This window comes from Lithobates pipiens, unplaced genomic scaffold, assembly GCF_037356315.1.
Source record: "Lithobates pipiens isolate NorthernLeopardFrog02 unplaced genomic scaffold, aLitPip1_a1.2 Scaffold_27, whole genome shotgun sequence".
Taxonomy (NCBI): domain Eukaryota; kingdom Metazoa; phylum Chordata; class Amphibia; order Anura; family Ranidae; genus Lithobates; species Lithobates pipiens.
In genome coordinates, this window is record NW_027507788.1 from 76,072,975 (window position 1) to 76,089,048 (window position 16,074).

General features: G+C 47.0%; 1 protein-coding gene across 2 annotated transcripts in view; it reads left to right on the forward strand.

Annotated features, from left to right (window-relative positions):
- The window catches only part of PNKP (polynucleotide kinase 3'-phosphatase), a 603,977-nt gene that overhangs the window by 320,514 nt on the left and 267,389 nt on the right, over positions 1–16,074 (forward strand). The window lies entirely within an intron of this gene.

The following is a 16,074-nucleotide window of genomic DNA, read 5'->3' on the forward strand; positions in this document are numbered from 1 at the left end:
CGAGGAAACAATACTTGAAATTCCTACTTTACAATCTGAAGTACAGAGCCTTACAAAGATGGTTCGCTCTGCTTTCATGCTACCCCTAACAGAGTTAGCTGAAGGTCCTGTCTCCTCCTTGGGTTCCTTGAAGCATTTACAGCCTTTGCATGCGCTTCCCGTCCACACTTTACTGGAAAATCGTATTTATACCGAATGGGATCATCCGGATAAGCATTTTTCCCCTCCAAAGAGACTCTCAAGTCTCTATCCTATGGAAGAAAAATTCACTAAAAGATGGAAAGTTCCAGAAGTTGACGTTGCGATTTTCAATGTGAATAAATGTGAATAATTTCCAATGTGAATAACTTGCCCAGTGGACAATGCGCTTATGCTTAAAGATCCAACAGATAAGAAGTTGGAAGGTCTGTTAAAATCCTCTTTTTCCTTAGCAGCTACTGTTTCTCAGCCTGCAATTGCAGCTATAGGCATCTGTAAGTCCTTAAAGGATCAGTTCACAGATGCTCTCAAATGATCTCCCTGCACAACAAGCACAGGAATTGGCCAGCTACCTAAAGCATTATGATTGTATTCACCAGGCATCACACCTTGCACTTGTACATATGCGAAGGACCCTTTGGTTAAGGGGTTGGTCAGCTGAAACACCTTGTAAGAACCTGCTAATTAGTTTCCCCTTTAAGGGAGAGCGATTATTTGGCGATAGTTTGGATAAATACATTCAAACTATTTCCAGCGGAAAGAGTACTCTTTTGCCGGTCAAAAGAAAATATAAACATCCTTTGTTTAAATGGACTTTTCCCCCCGCGCCAGGGGCATCCACCTCTAGGCAGGGGCAACGGCCTTCACCATCAGACTCTATGGGAAGAGCCCAGGGTCAAACCCAGGCATAAAGGAAGGCCTGGGGCCGCAAGTCTGCAAAGCAGAATACCAAGACCTCGTCGTGAAGAGGCATCTCCCCTCTCCAAGGTGGAGGAAAGATTTCTGGGGTACTCAGAAGTCTGGCAAAGGGAGATTCAGGACAAATGGACTCTCTCCACAGTGTCTCTAGGATATAAGCTAGAGTTTCACTGTCTCGTTTTCTGACATCAAACATTCCCAAGGATCCAGGGAAAAGGAAATCCCTGTTGCAAGCATTAGACCGATTATTGGCTCAAGGGGTGATCAGACAGATTCCCAAACAAGAGCAAGGTTTGGGGTTTTACTCAAACCTATTTATGGTGCCAAAGCCAAATGGGGATATCAGACCAAGTCTAGATCTACGGAATCTAAATCTGTTCCTGAAGATCCGCTCCTTTCGCATGGAGTCAATCGTTTCCATCCTGCAAGGAAGAGAACTTCTGGCATCCATCAACATGTGAGAGGCAAATCTGCATGTCCCTATATTTCCTCCTCACCAGAGGTTTCTGCAGTTCGAAGTAGAACAGAAGCATTTTCAGTTTGTAGCCTTGCCCTTCGGGCTTGCTACAGCACCTTGGGTATTCACAAAGGTACTAGCCAGGTTAAGGGCACAGGGCATAACTGTCTTGGCTTACTTAGACGATCTATTGTTAATAGACCAGTCAGTGGCTCGCTTGAAGCAAGGTGTAGCCATTACAAGTAGTTACCTGGAAGGTTTGGGTTGGATTCTCAACCTAAAGAAATCCTCCTTAAAGCCACTAAGAAGGCTTTAGTATCTGGGCCTGATCATAGACACAGCCCAAAAAAGGGTGTTCTTGCCTCTCGCAAGGATCAGCTCTATACAAGAGCTGGTGAGGATGATCAGGTCGAAGAGAAATCCTTCAATTTGCCTTTGCATGAATTTGTTAGGGAAGATGGTAGCTTCATTTTGAAGCAGTTCCCTATGCCTAATTCCATTCGAGACTGTTTCAAAACAGTATCCTGACTGCTTGGAACAAAACGGTTCAAGCTTTGGACTTGCCAATGTGGCTGTACCCATGAGTGTCCCAAAGCCTCAGTTAGTGGTTACTATCTTGGAACCTGCTGAAGGGAAAGTCCTTCAGACCAATTATCTGAAAGGTAGTAATGACAGGTGCCAGCCTTTCAGGCTGGAAAGCAGGAGCCTTGCCCATCAACATTCTAGAGATTCGGGCAGTGTATCTGGCTCAAAAAAACCTGGATCTCCAGGTTAAAGAATTGTCCTGTCAGGATCCAATCTGACAATGCCATGGCTGTGGCATATATCAATCACCAAAGGAGCACCAAAGTCTCTCAGCTCAGAGAGAGGTGAACCAGATTCTAACTTGGGCAGAACAGAATGCCCCATGCCTATCTGCATTTTTCATTCCGTGAGTAGAGAATTGGCAGGCGGACTATCTAAGTCACCAGCAGTCTTTCCCGGGGGAATGTTTTTTTCAAGCCTTTCTACAATTGGCCATAGAGATGAAGTTGGCCCTAAGTACTGTTAAGGACCAAGTCTCAGCCTTATGGGTTTTATTTCAAAGACCGCTTGCTACGCATTCTTTAGTCTGGAGTTTTATGCAAGGGGTGATGTGGATTAATCCACCAGTTAAATCACCTTTAACCCCTTGGGACTTGAATTTAGTTTAGCCAGTGTTACAAAAACCGCCATTTGAACCATTACAGCATACGTTCCCTTAGTCCTTCTGACTAGGAAGCTGATATTTTTGGTTGCTATATTCTCAGCAAGGAGGGTTTCAGAATTGGCTGCTCTTTCTTTTAAAGAGCCATATTTGATTATTCATGAGGACAGAGTGGAATTACGCCCTCGTCCAGGCTTTTTGCCAAAAGTGATTTCAGGCTTTCATCTGAATGAAGATATTGTCCAGCTATCCTTTTCCCCAAGACCATGTTCCAGGGAAGAAAAGTCACTACATTGTCTTGATGTAGTGAAGAGCAGTGAAGATCTATTTAGAGAAAACTGCTCAGATTCGTAAGATTGACATCTTATTTATTCTGCCAGAGGCTCCTAACAAAGGACAGGCGGCGTCAAAATCCAGTCACTAAGTGGATTTGGCAAGTTATAATTTAAACTTATGATTTAAAGGGAAAGATTCCCCCTTTTTAAGTTAAGACGCACTCTACCAGAGCAGTTAGTGCTTCTTGGGCAGTGTGTCACCAGGCCTCCATGTCTCAGTTCTGCAAGACCGCAACTTGGTCTTCAGTACATACATTTGCAAAATTTTATCAAGTGGATTTAAGGTGGAATGAGGATATCTCCTTCGGGCACAGTGTGCTGCAGGCAGCCGTATAAGTCCTCAGGTCTGGGGGTTACCCTACGGGTTGTGTCTCCCTCCCCTCAAGTAGCATTGCTATGGGACATCCCACTAAGTAAATACTTGAGGCTATGTGTCCTATGATATACGATAAAGAAAATAGGATTTTTAAAACGGCTTACCTGTAAAATCCTTTTCTTGGAGTACATCATAGGACACAGAGCTCCCGCCCCTCTGTTTTATGGGGTGAGAGTATATTGCTTATATTGCTTGGCTACAAAAACTAAGTGCTCCTGGAAGGAGGAGGGGTTATATAGGGGAATCAACTTCCTGTATTGGTTATACCAGTGTCAACACCTGAAGGTAGGCCCATAACTCACTAAGTAAATACTTGAGGCTCTGTGTCCTATGATATACTCCAAGAAAAGGATTTATATGTAAGCTGTTTTAAAAATCCTATTTTTTTTTTCTCCACATAATTGTCATATTAACAGATTATTTCTCACACACAGCATATGCATACCACAAATTACACCCCAAAACACATTATACAATTCCTCCTGAGTATGGCGATTCCACGTGTGAGACTTTTACACAGCCTGGCCACATACAGAGGCCCGAAATGTAGGGAGCATCTCCAGGCGTTCTAGGGACATAAATTACATATGTTTCTTGACTACCTCTTGCACTTTTGAAGGCCTTGGAGCACCAGGACAATGGAAACACCCAAAAAATTACCCAATTTTAGAAAGAAAACACCCCAACGTATAGTCTATGAGCTATTATGAGTATTTTGGATATGTAATTTTTTTCCACAAGTTTTTGGAAAATGTGGAAAGAAAATGAAAACATTTTTCTCTTTCGTTCATTGACGGACACAGCTCCTTAAAATCTTGACTGTAGGGTTATCACGCCACCTTCAGGAGAGGACTAGGCAGAACATGTAAAACAGGAGAACTGCATAGTTCTGCCAGAGGGCAGTCCCTCTGGCTATAACCCCTCAGCCTGCTTCCTGCATCTCAGTTTTTTTCTGCCTAGTGAAGAAGGACCTAGGCTCCCTGTAGGGTCCATTGGTCCTGGGGCTTTTTTGGATTTTTCCGCAAGATTTTGATCATATGATCTTCTATCATATCATCTGGATAATCTAGATCCTTGTAGTCTACCCAGCCTGGCCATCGAGCGTGAGCAGACCCTAGTTACGTGCTGGGTCAGCCACGGCATGCCCCTTCTGCTCCAGGGGCATCCAGGTGAGTTATATGCTCCGGGGCACACACATGACCGGGCTACTGCTGTACATGTCACAGTATGCCGTGGCCAGCAGCCACCCCATACTGCTTGGGTGATGGGTCTGTGATAGAATGCTTCCAGCTATTACGACCGGACGGGTAAGTACAGCTCTCCCTGCCTCGGTAGAATAGAGCAGCTGGGCATTCCCGGGGAGATAGATTAGGGGGTCTCTCACTCTGCCTTTCTTCTCTCCCTATCCCTGTTTTCCCTCCTCCCCTGTTTTCCCTCCTCCCCTGTTTTTCTCTGTGTCTACAGTGCCTGTGAGAATTTTTCCTCTGCATGTGCTGGCACCATTTTACAGCGGCCGCCGCAATTTTTCCTCAGTTTCTTGCAGAGCTTGGCTGTCAGCCATTTTCTAGAGGCCCAGCTGCCATTTTCTTGGTGGTTTTGTATACAGAACGGCCGGCGGCCATTTTCTTGTAGCCTCAGAGCCGTTTTACCTTCAGTGCTGGGTCATTTCACCTCAGAACAGCGCAGTTTTTCTCTCTGGGCACCTGTGACTAGGCACATTACACAGCGGTCAGCGGCAGCATGGCGCAGCATTCAGGCAGGGTGGTGAGTCCTGCGTTGGGGCCCCTCAGTCTGTGAGCAGCTAGGAGGGTAAGATTGTGTACCTTGTCCTAAGTCCCCAAATGTGGCAGACTAGGTGGGTCAGCATGGCGTCAGAAGCTGGCGCTTCTTCCCTAGACATCCCTGTAATTGCAGCCGACTTACCTGAAAACAATGCAGTACATATGTACGATTTGTCGGCGGTCCTGGAAACGTTCGTTGCCAGGGTGGAGGCGGTGTGTGGGCACAAGGGGGGTAAGAAACATCCCCTTCACCCCGTCTTCTGAGGAAAGCTCTGATTCAGACTCGGGCCTCACAGTGACTGGCGGCCCCTGTTCTGATGTGTCAGAGAATGCGGACCAGGACCGTTCGGACAGTGAGGATGATTCTGTGTACGGGTCAGCGCAGGAAAAGGCGCTAGTTGGAGCACTCATCACCGCTGTGCGGGATACCCTGAAAATACAGAATGCAGCAGGATCTTCTGTTGAGGTGTCGGTTCCCTTTGGATCCCGTAAACCGCCCCGTACACCTAAGGTGTTTCCGTATTTGACTATTTTTGATAAGTTCATCTACAAGGAATGGGAAAGCCCACCACGGGCCTTTTCAGTCCCAAGAAGAATGGTGGTGCGTTACCCCTTTGAAGAGAGCCTCCTTAAAAAATGTATGGCTCCTCCAGTTGTTGACCCCCCGGTATCCAGGTTGAATAACGTAACCATGATTCCGGTAGAAGGGACTCTTGCATTAAAAGACCCTACCAACAGGAGAGCCGAGGCAGTGGCCCAGTCCATGTTTACGGTACTGGGGTCAGCATTATAACCTGTACTGGCCACGGCCTTGGTGTCGCAGACGCTTACTGAGTGGGCAAAGCTATTGCATCGGGAATTAGAAAAGCAACTGTCTCCCCCAGTCTGCATAGAACTAGCAGACCAGTTGGTGCACGGCCTTAAGTATGTCTGTGATGCAGCCCTGGATACCGTCCCCATGCTCTCTTGCGCACCGGTATCAGCAGTGGTGCTACGGCACCTGATTTGGCTGAAATGCTGGTCTGCGGACCAAGCATCTAAAAAAGCACTGCGGATTTACACTTCCTTTGTGAGAGGCTATTTGGAGCTTCGCTGGACAACATCATTAAGAATGTCACAGGTGGGACGAGTACATTACTCCCACAGTCCAGGAAGGGTAAGGAATCATGCCGTAGGCAAGGGCCCTCCTTTTCCGCTCAGAAACGGCTTTTTCGACTGCCCGGGACAAAAGGTAAGCTCTCCCAGTCCGACAGGGCATCTGCCGATGGGCAAAAGTGTCCCTGGTTTCGCAAACCCAACAAGCCTGAGAGCAAAAATGCTTCCGCAAGAAGGTTTGCCCCCGCCCGACACTCAGGTGGGGGGGTCGCCTTCGGGAGTATGCAGCTCGGTGGACCTCATTGTTGTCCGACCATTGGGTCTGCAAGCTGGATTCATCGGGCTACAAGATAGTTTTTCTTGTCCACTAAACAGATTTTTTTTCCCTCCAGCATACCTTTACTCCCGGCTCGCCGGGATGCCCCGTTGGGGGCAATAGAGAACCTGCTCCTACGCAGGGTGATAGTGCCTGTTCCAAAGCTGGAAAGGTTTCAGGGATTCTACTCCAATCTGTTTGTAGTCCCCAAAAAAGGAAGGGATACGTCCAATCCTGGACTTAAAAGCCCTCAACTGCTTTGTGAAAGTGCAAAAGTTTAGGATGGAATCAGTTCGCTTCGTGGTCGCTGCACTCCATCAGGGCGACTTCCTGACATCTTTGAATATCCAGGATGCGTACTTGCATATACCCATTTGCCTCAGGCATCAAAGGTTTCTGCGCTTTGCAATTGGAGAAGAGCAATACCAATTCGTAGCTCTCCCTTTTGGCCTGGCATCAGCACCCCGAGTCTTTACCAAGGTGTTAGCTCCAATTCTACTGCTGTTAAGGCAAAGTGGGATCGCAATCGTGGGTTACCTAGACAACCTCCTTCTGAGAGCAGCTTCCGCCTCCAGAATTGAGGGAGGATGTGGCGATCACCCTGCAAACTCTACAGGAGTTTTTGGGTGCTGAACCTAATGAAGTCGGTGTTGGTCCCGACTCAGCGCCTGAAGTACCTGGACCTACTGCTTGACTCTGTAGAAGAGTTTTTATCCCTTCAGACAATCTGCAGACTCTCAGAGCCGCAATGAAGATGTTGATGAACCGTAGGTGGTCGTCGCTGAGCTTCCGCATGCGAATTCTAGGCCTCATTGTAGCCTCCTTCGAGGCAGTACCGTACGCCCAATTTCATACCCGAGTCTTGCAGAGGGAGATACCGTCCAAATGGGACAAATTCCATTATCCTTGGATCGTCAAATTCAGGTGAGCCAGTTAGTCAGGGACTCTCTTCTCTGGTGGCTGCGGTCTCCGGCCCTTCGGTCCAGGAGATCGTTCCTTCCTCTTCACTGGACGGTGATCACAATGGACGCCAGCCTGAACGACTGGGGGTACAGTCGACCCAGGGCCTCTGGTAGTGGGAGGAATCCCAGTTACCGATCAACGTGCTCGAAATTCGAGCGATCAGGCTATGTCTCTCCACATGGTCGATAAGGCTACAAGGGCATCTGATCAGCATCCAGTCAGACAATGCCACGGCGGTAGCATATGTCAACCATCAAGGAAATCATATGCCACGGCGGTGGCATATGTCAACCATCAAGGAGGAACAAGGAGCTCAGCCGCAGCACAAGAGGTCGCTCACATCCTTCGGTGCACAGAGCGACACGTGGCAGCCCTGTTGGCCATATACATCCCCGGTGTAGAAAACTGGCATGCAGACCACCTAAGTCGCCAGATGCTGGACCCAGGGTAATGGTCATTGCATCTGGAGGTGTTCAGGCTTCTTTGTCTGTGGTGGGGCACACCAGATGTGGATCTCTTGGCCTCTCAGCTCAATCTAAAGGTCCAGAGGTTTGTGTCCAGGACAAGAGACCCCTGGTCTCCAGACGCCAGACGCATTGGATGCTCCATGGGAGCAGTGCCGGCTGATTTATGCCTTCCCTCCGCTCAAACTGTTACCATATCTGCTTCGTAGAGTGGAGGCGGAGGGGATTCTAGTCATACTGATTGCCCCAGATTGGCCTTGGCGTCCTTGGTACGCCAACCTAGTAAGCCTGGTGGCCTTGGCAGTTGCCGATGCGAAAAGACGACCTGTTGCAAGGTCCGATACTCCATCCTGCTTCACCTTCGCTGGTTTTAACAGCATGGCTGTTGAAAGCCAGGTGCTCAAGGACTGAGGTCTGTCGGACTCGGTAATTTCCACTATGCTGAGGGCATGGAAATCTTCTTCTTGGAAGATTTACCATTGTACGTGGAAGGCCTCTATCTCCATGTGTGAGGAGATGGGGTGGCGTCCACGCACCTATTCCGTTTCCAGGATCCTGATGTTTTTACAGCGAGGAGTGGATCAGAAACTTGCCTTGAGCACCATCGAGGGACAGATATTATCCTTGGCTGTCTTTTTCCAACACCCCATGGCATCTCGCTCATTGGTAAACACCTTTTGTGCAAGGAGTTCAGCATGTAGTTCCTCCGGTTCGACCACCTCTACCTCTGTGGGATCTGAACCTGGTGTTATCGTTGCTTCAGAAACCGTCGTTTTAGGACATCAGGGAAATTCCCTTGTTGACTCTTTCCCAGAAAGTTGTCTTTTTAGTGGCTATTACATCAACCAGGAGGGTTTCTGAGTTGGCGGTCTTGTCTAGCAAGTCACCCTATCTGGTTATTCACAAGGCGGTGCTACATCCGCAGCCCTCTTTACTTCCTAAGGTGGTTTCAGCTTTTTATCTCAATGAGGACATTGTGTTGCCATCCCTTTGTCCTAAGCCGACACATCCAAAAGAGATTGCCCTACAATCCCTGGACATGGTTTGGGCTCTGAGGGTATATCTGTCTGCTACGGCTCCCTTCCAGAAGTCAGACTCTCTGTTTGTGTAGGTGACTGGTCTGAAAAAAGGTCTGCCAGGCTCATCGACCACCATTTCCCAGCGGATCAGACAGATCGTGGTCCAGGCTTATGCCTTGAAGGGGCAGGTGCCCCCCTTTCACAGCCCATTCTACCAGGGCAATTGGGACCTCCTGCGCTTTCCGATATTAAGTGTCTGTTTCCCAGGTGTGTAAGGCGGCGACTTGGTCATCCGTTCACACTTTTGTAAAATTCTACAAAGTTGATGTAAGCGCATCTTCGGATGCTTGCTTTGGGAGCAAAGTTTTGCAGGCGGCTGTGTAAAAATTGCAATTTACACCTTTTTCTTTTTAAAGAAAGTTACAGTTTTGTGTAAACGCATTTTTGAAGATTAAAATTAAAGATTAATTCCTCGATTAATTGTTAATTTTTTTGATCGCTCAAAATTCTTTAGATCGGTACTCACCTCTCCGCTGGCTTCCGGGTTTTTAGGGAGTTCCGTCGGAGATCTGGTGATGTCACGGACTCCTCCTCCCCTTTCCCAGGTGCCTCCGTCTGCTAACGAAGGGAAGGGGGGGTGGAGTCCGGTGACATTGAAGTTCTGATTGAACATAACGTGCACGGGGGAGGAGCTACACATGACATCACTCACTGTTGCCCTACGGAACTAACACGATTGTCGGCTTTACATGCGGTGTTTCTTTTCATACATCAGGGAACAAAGAGCCATAGTAGTTACTATGTGGGTTATAGGCCACCTTTAGGTGATGGACACTGGCAAGCCCTTAATTAAAAAGTGCACTCCTTATATAACTCCTCTCACTACTGGGAACACCTCAGTTTTTTCGCCAGTGTCTAAGGTGTTGGTTACGAGTAAAGATGTGCTGTGCTGAGCTCCACTGGAGCAATCCTTTCTGGGGCTAGCCATGCTGACCGGATCCATTCAAGGTGTCTTTTTGGCCGAATTGAATGGAACCCGGGCCTCGTATCTGAAGAAACAAGGTTTTGCTTGTAAATGCTTCTCTTTTTAGAAAGCTGGACCCTGGGATCCTGTACTTTTGGTAGTGAGACCAATAATGTTTTACTGGCAGGGTATCAGAAACCATGAATCAGACTGAAACAGAAGTACAATTAAATCACACTTGATTATTAATAAAAATAAAAAGGTAAATCGAAAAAGCGTAGTCAAGCATAGCCAGTAACCGTCCAGTAACCAGATCGGGTAGTCAGCCAGGCCTGAAGTCAGGGATCCAAGTAGAGCAACTGCAAGCAGGATAAGGAGCCAGGAGGGATGTCAGCAAGCCAGTCAAACCGCAGGAGATGGTTCCTTGGGATGTGACCAACGCAAAGGTGAAGTGAGCTGGGAGGCTTTAAGTAGTCAGGTCAGACAAGCATCATCGGAAACAGCTGGTAACTGTGGGGAGAGAAGAGAGCTGGAAATTAGCCGACAGCTGAGCGGCCAGCCCAGAGAAGGAAGAGCTAAGCCAGCCCTGACACAGGGTGCTATTGCAGGTTCCCTCTAGGGTCCCCAGCTCCCGAAGGTTTAATGGAACCCACTGTGAAGGGTGAAGATTGGGTCTGTTGGTTTACCACAGAAAACCCTGCGGTGGAAAAAGGTAAGTGGAGCTTTCTAAGAAATCCTTTTGAATTTTCCTATGAATGTCTCCTTTAAGAAATAATTATGGGTCATGCCTATGTGTCACCACTGGGGGCTGTATAGAGCACTCACCGCCTCACGCTGAGAGAGCATGCTGTGTCAGGAGAGCTGAGATGCTTCTTCCTCCAGGCAGACAACTAGACCTCCGGTAAGCTTGCGGGGGTTCTTCTCCCCACCATTCGCCCCCCCCCCCCCCCTGTGCTGATTGTCTTCCCAATTTCCTTGGGGGAAGAAGCGCTTAGGTTTTTTTTTTTTTTTTTTTTACTGGTGTGATCAGCACGCCGCTAAGTGGCTTACAAGACCCCCCTGCGCCATGCTGTTTCATCCTGTGGGACCCAGGGACAAGGAGCATGCCGATCGTGTGGGAAATGCTTCTTTCTAAAAGAAAAGAGAAGGTAATGGGAAAGCCATGGCTAACGGTAGGGAAGAGGGGGGCGCTAAAAATGTGGTGTTGGTGTCCCAAACGTCCACACACAAGGAGACATGGTTTAAAGGCACCATATCTATTGTTGCAGCTGTGGAGGGACACAGGAGCAAACTAGAGTTAGAGGTTGGTTACACAGGCATTCCTTTGGCCTATTTACTATTGCATCAGGCTGGGCAGCAGCAGAGCTGGACTATCGTTTGAGCAGTGCATGTGATTTCTTCTGTTGGTACCTTGGCTTTGTGCATCGGGCTAAGGTCAGAAGGGGGGTTACAACACCCCCAGAAATAGAGCTAATGGAGTCCCCCTCTAGCTCCGATAAGCTTACTCATCACTACAGATGGCATCCTCCCCTGAGAGGGCATGACTGGTTAAAGTGAGCATCAGGGGCACGAAATGTTTACAGTTGTTTTCAGCACTGCAACTGGATATGAAATGTTTACAATTGTCAGCACTGCAGCTGAATATTTTACCAAAGATTCTTTTTATTCCCTCAGTTATGATGGGTTTAAAAAAAAAAAAAGTTTAGCGACTTTAATTGCACAGATTTTCTTTCATTGCCCAGGACCCTCAAACAGAGGAACTAGGGACGGGAGAAGACGAATCCCCTCAGGGGACCATGGTGCAGCTGATGACTCCTCTTCTGAGGTGTTAAATGTGGTAGAACCAGCTGGTTTCAATATCTTGCTGAATGGTCCACTCCATATTTATGCTCCCTTAACTAGGTGTTTGGGTTCGTTAAAAGCCTCCTCAGACTGTGCAGGCCCTTTTTCCTGTCCAGTTATTGTCGGAAAAGCCCTTTTTTTTTTTTTTTTTCTGTATCTGAAAAGATCTCCCAGATAAATGTTTTTTTTCCTCCTAGTTAAGTGTTTACACTTTATCCTATGGTGGAGGAAAACAGGAAGTACGTTATACTAGCAATTAAACGCAGTATCCTCTGAATAAGAGCTATTATTCGGCAGACAATACTCAAATGTTTCTCTGCCAGATTGAGCAGCCTGGCTGACAGTAATTGCTTAATCGTTGTGAGGCCAGTTTATTAGGTGTTCTAGGATCCCCCCAGGCCCAGAATTCTGGCAGCTTTATGCTTGCAATAATGGTAAGTTCCTTTTTCCACAAGGATCTCGGGCAGTTGCCTGCTTATAAACTAGTCAAACGCACAACTGCTAAGATGCCTATGGTGGTTTTTACCTGTACAGCCTGGGAATACCAGGTGCTATACACGGTTCTGTGCACATTGTTACTAAACACAAACAGCTAAACGCCTGAGTGCAGGAATGCACATCAGCGGAGGATAAATTTATTTTCATCATTGCAGAAACTCCTGGCTAGTCTTCCTTTTACGGTAGAACAGCCATTTGAGTTTGGATAATTCATCCAAAGAAATTTTAGTGAGAAAGGTACCCCCTTTTTTTCCATTTAAGTAAAGGAGTAAATATAGTTTCATTTTTAAAAGATCCTTTGTGCCAGGGGCATCAGCCTCTAGGCAGTCACGATGGCTTCCACCACCAGGTTCAATAGGTAATCCTCAGAATTAACCCCAAGGACAAAAAGAGGTTTTGGTGGGGAAAACCTACAAGATACTGTAGCCTCCTTTTCAGGAGGCACCCCACTAGCTCAATAAGGGGTATTCTTCTGCAGTTCTCATGGATCAGACAGGAAGACGAATGAAGGTCTTCCTCAATAGCTCCAATCTTGAGTTCCAAGAGCTCCCGTCGCCTCGTTTTTTCTCTCAGATCAAACGTTCCTAAGGATCCAGAGAAAAATAAATCTCTCTCCGCATGGAATTATCCATTTATCAGCATCAAGGATGCTTATCTCCATGTGCCGGTCTTCCCCGCTCCCCAGAAATTTCTACGTTTCGAGGTAGAAAATCTTAATTTCCTGTTTATAGCTCTATCTTTTTGGGCTAGCTACTACACTTCAAGTGTGTATAAAGATCCTGGCTCCTCCCTTTGCCAGGTTAAGGGCTCAAAGTAGAAAGATACTAACCTACTTAGACAATCTACTCTTGATAGATCAGTCAGTAGCCCATTTAAACCAAGGACTGGTTACAGCAGTCAGCTACCTGGAATACGTGGGTTGGATCCTCAACCTTGTAAAATCCTCCTTGAACTCATCAAGGAGATTGCATCTTTAGGGCTAATCATAGATACGGTACAGAAAAGGCTGTTTTTGCCCCAGGAAGGGGTCGGTTCCTTGGGGCTAGGTTCCCTCTGGTGCAACTTTTCATGCGATTTGGGGCTGAAGGGTCACATGACGAATCATGCCCCATGATTTCCAATGAGTGCCGTTCATGTCTGTGCGACTTCAGGTCACAGTGGCTTTAAAGTAGTCCCTGCACTACTTTGATCCCACTTTGGTGCGACTTGTGGTCCAAAATGGACCTCAAGAATACACAGGCATAGCTTCAGTTCATGGCGGAAAATTGTGCGACTTAGGGGACTGATTCGGTTGGTCAAAACAAAGAAAAAATTTTTTTTCGTGTGTTTATTGAGAAAGGTAGTGGCTTCTTTGAGACCGTACTTTATGCGCGGTTCCATTCAAGACTGCTGCAAGACAGTATCCGGTCAACTTGGAACAAGAAGGTCCAAACTCTGAACTTCCCATTGCGTTTATCTGCCAAAGTGCGTTAGAGCCTCATTTGATGGTAGATCCTTTCTACCAGTTACATGGAAAGTGGTAACAGATGCCAGCCCTTTGGGCTGGGGAGCAGTCCTGGAAGAAGTGTCCTTTCGAGGGACATGGTCCAAATCAGAAATGACCTTCGCCCATCAATATTCTAGAAGATTCGGGCAGTATGCCTGGCCCCTGAGGCCTGGACACTCGGACTAAAAAATTGTCCTGTCAGGTTCCAATCCGACAATGCCACAACTGTGGCTTATATCAATCACCAAGGGGGCACGAGAAGTCGTGCGGCCCAGAAAGAGGTTAATTATTTTTTTTCTGTCTTGGGCAGAAAGTAACATTCCTTGTCTATCAGCAATTTTCTTTCCAGGAATGGAGAATTGGCAGGCGGACTACTTGAGTCACCAACTATTGTTGCCGGGAGAATGGTTCTTCACCCCAGCATCGTTCTGTCAATATGCCAAGGATAAGGAGTTCCGGATGTGGATCTATTGGCGTCCGGGTTCAACGGCAACTTTGTGTCAAGGACAAGCGATCCGATGGCATACGACACAGATGCTTTGGTATTTCCATGGGATCAGTCTTCACTGATCTATGTTTTCCCTCCTGTTCTGCTTGCACACCTTCTTCGCAGGATCAAGCAAGACGGGAAGGAGGTGATTCTTATGGCCCAGCATGGCCCAGGAGATATTGGTTTGCCGAGATCATAAAAATTATGGTAGGGGGCCCTTGGTCCCTACCACTGTGGCCAGACCTTCTTTTGCAAGGTCCGGTGTGCCATCCTTCCTTACAAACGCTAAGTTTAACAGTTTGCCTATTGAGACCCATATTCTAAAATAAGACCACGGGCTGTCCGCTTCAGTAGTTTCTACTTGCTTCTCACTCTCTGGTTGGTAGCTTTATTCAGGGGGTAACACGGATTAATCCTCCAGTCCTTTGTCACCCCCGAACCATTGGGACTTAATTTTAGTCTTGTCAGCTTACAGAAGCAGCCTTTTGAGTCAATATGGAGATATTCCCTTGGTTCTCTTGATGGGGACATTTTTTTTTTCTTGATTGCCATATCTTCGGCAAAAGAGTGCAGAGTTGGCTGCTCTTTCTTGTAAAGAGACATATTGGTTGCTCATAAGGATGAGGTTGTATTGCGGCCTCGTCCTGAATTCCTACCGAAGGTAGTATCGGGTTTTCATTTAAACCAGGATATTGTTCTGCCTTCATTTTTTTTCCCCAGAACCTCGTTCTGTGGAAGAAAGATCACTACCTTCTCTTGATGTGGTGAGAGCGGTCATAAAACAGATGTTTTTTATTTGTGTTTCCAGACAATCCTATAAGAGGACAGACATTGTCGGAATCTACTATTTCTAAATAGGTTACATAGTTACAAGTGATTGTTCAAACTTATGGTTTAAGGCTGGGTTCACACCGCTGCGGCTGGGAGACCCGGATGTGATTCGCACCGCACTGCAGTGCAAATCACATCCAATCTCTGTGCGATGCGAGTTCAGCCGCAAACTCGCATGGGACCCTTTTTTTGGTCCGCAGCAGAATCTGATCGCATGGGTGTTCACACCATGCGATCCGATTCCTGTCCGAGTTTGCAGATCGCACTGCGATATGCGGACTGATCTGGGGGTGTCATTAGCATTTCCCTGACACTCCCAGCAGTCCGCATAGGGCAGTGTGAACTGCCGGCGGGAGGCATGCGATGCGGGAAAACGCAGCGGATTCGCGGCGTTCCCGCATCGCTCCGGTGTGAACCCAGCCTAAAGAGGAAGGTTTCTCCTTTTTATATTAAAGCGCACTCCACCAGGGCTGTTAGTGCATCTGGGGAAGTTAATTGCCAAGCCATGGCTCAGAATTGCAAGGCCGTAACTTGGTCTTTATTCCATACATTTACCGGATTCTATAAAGTAGATTTAAAAGATATGAGGATATCGCCTTTGGGTGCAGTGTACTGCAGTCTGCAGTATAATTCCTTTAGTCTCTTGGTGCCTTGCAATTGTCTCTCCCTCCCTTCAGTTAGCATTGCTATGGGACATCCCACATAGCAACTACTATGGCTCTGTGTCCCCTGATGTATGAAAAGAAAATAGGATTTTTTTAAACGGCTTACCTGTAAAATCCTTTCCTTTGAAATACATCAGGAGACATAGAGGTCCCTCCCTCCTTGATGTACACGTATATTGCTTTGCTACAAAACTGAGGTGTTCCCAGTAGTGGAAGGGGTTATATAGGGAGTGCACTTTTTAATTAAGGGCGTGCCAGTGTCCATTACCGAAAGGTGGCCTATAACCCACATAGTAACTACTATGGATCTGTGTTTCCTGATGTACTTCAAAGAAAAGGATTTTACAGGTAAGCTGTTTTAAAAAATCCTATTATTATCATCTTTATTTATTTGAGTAGTTTGTTTGAA